Source organism: Sapajus apella, unplaced genomic scaffold (assembly GCF_009761245.1).
Source record: "Sapajus apella isolate SASKATOON/1434 unplaced genomic scaffold, GSC_monkey_1.0 scaffold160, whole genome shotgun sequence".
Taxonomy (NCBI): domain Eukaryota; kingdom Metazoa; phylum Chordata; class Mammalia; order Primates; family Cebidae; genus Sapajus; species Sapajus apella.
Genome location: NW_022437100.1, coordinates 2,424,044 through 2,426,428, shown reverse-complemented (window position 1 = coordinate 2,426,428; position 2,385 = coordinate 2,424,044).

Sequence of the window (2,385 nt, the reverse complement as noted above, 5' to 3'; positions counted from 1 at the left end):
AAAAAAAAAAAAAAAAAAAGAATTCATCAATATGTATAAAATTCTCTGCTCTAAAAGTGATATAATTTTAGCACACCTTTTTCCCTCACTGCTTCACACAGGTTTCATAGGTTTCATTAAAAAATCAGCTCAAGCTTCCATCTAGGATTTTTTTTTTTTTTTTTTTTTTGAGATAGAGTTTCACTCCTGTTGCCCAGGCTGGAGTACAGTGGTATGATCTCAGCTCACTGCAACCTCCATCTTGCAGGTTCAAGCAATTCTCCTGCCTCAGCCTCCCAGGTAGCTGAGGCACCACGCCCAGCTAATTTTGTATTTTTTTAGTAGAGGTGGAGTCTCAGCATCTTGGTCAGGCTGGTGTCAAGAGACTCCTGACCTCAGGTGATCCACTCGCCTCGGCCTCACAAAGTGCTGGGATTACATGCGTTGAGTCACCACGCCTAGCCAGAAAGATCACCTTCTTAGGGAAAAAACAGAATGGATTTGCCATCCAAGCACGTGTGTGAAAAGCAGACATCAGCCCATGTGAATGTATGTGTGAATTCATGACTGAGCAGTCATACAAACTCTTGAGAGAGCAAGAATCATTTTAATCATTACAAGAGTTGTACGGGTTCTACCAGGATATTTAGGAAAATCAAAGTCCCAGGCGAGAACATGGCTCTGGTAAGGTGACTTTGGGCATAATACCTAATCTCCCTGTGCTCCGTTCCTTTATCTGTAAACGAGAAAAATCATAGGGCCTACTTCAAGCATTGTTAGAATTGAGTGAATTAGGCCAGGCATGGCGGCTCATGCCTATAATCCCAGCATTCTGGGAGGCCGAGGCGGACGGATCACTTAAGATCAGGAGTTCGAAACCAGCCTGGCCAACATGGTGAAACCCCATCTCTACTAAAAATACAAAAACTAGCCAGGCATGGTGGCATGCATCTATAATCCCAGCTACTCAGGAAGCTGAGGCTGGAGGATTGCTTGAACCCAGGAGGCAGAGGTTGCAGTAAGCCAAGATCGTACCACTGCACCTCCAGCCTGAGTGACAGAGTGAGACTGTCTCAAAAAAAAAAAAAAAGGATTGAGTGAATTAACAAACGAAGAACATGTAGAAAGATGCTCGGTACATAGCAGGCCTTCCATAGGCGTCAGCTATTAATACTGTGATGTTTCAAGGTCTTCAGACATTTTTAAATCTTATGAAGCAAATAAATAAAAAACCTAATCAGCTCTGTAGAAACTACATTGCTGATGTAGTTACCAGATTTCTGTGAACAGAGGGAAGAATTAGGTAGTGATATGACTCAAACCCAAGGCTGTGGACAAAGGCAGTCCCAGGGTTCTAAGATGACCCACACAGAAGGCCTTGAGATAAGTGTGTGTAAATAGACCTCGGAATGGCCCATCAGGGTCACAGACAAGAATCCCAGATCATTATACAGCATCAAACGGGTGAGCAGAGACCCTCAAAAATTGTTTGAAATGACTGAATTATTCCCTTAGTGAGTAAGTAATTTTTACCCCCAGGAAGATTTGAATTAGGTACAGAAATGCAAAAAGAACAAAATCCTAATCTTTCCTATTAAGGTGTTTTTTCTATTTTATTTTATTTTAAGAGAGTCTCAACTCTATCACCCAGGCTGGAGTGCAATGGCATGATCTTGGCTCACTGTAACCTCCACCTCCTCGGTTCAAGTAATTCTCCTGCCTCAGCCTCCCAAGTAGCTGGGATTACATGTGCTCACCACTACACCCAGCTAATTTTTTGTATTTTTAGTAGAGACAGGGTTTCACCATGTTTGCCAGGCTGCTCTCGAACTCCTGACCTCAGGTGATCCGCCCGCCCCAGCCTCCCAAAGTGCTGAGATTACAGGCACGAGCCACTGTGCCCAGCTATTTTATATTCTTATCATGTTTAAGAGAACTCAGTCTATTAAAATAACAGATTGCCTCATGATTCCAATATTAAATGTGTAACTGATTAAATGATCTGGGGACTTGGGGTTTGCTCTTTTACAGAGAGTACCAGAACAGCCAGTCAGACTTCAAGTTCGCCACATTTATATGCTAAATGCATTCATATTTATAAGAATTGCTTCAGCACTTAAGAGAGTTTGTCAGTCAGTCATGGTGGCTCACGCCTGTAATCCCAGCACTTTGGGAGGCCTAGGCAGGTGTATCATGAGGTCAGGAGTTGAAGACCGTCCTGGCCAAGATGGTAAAGCCCTGTCTCTACTAAAAATACAAAAATTAGGCCGGGCGCGGTGGCTCAAGCCTGTAATCCCAGCACTTTGGGAGGCCGAGGCGGGTGGATCACGAGGTCAAGAGATCGAGACCATCCTGGTCAACACGGTGAAACCCCGTCTCTACTAAAAATACAAAAAATTAGCTGGG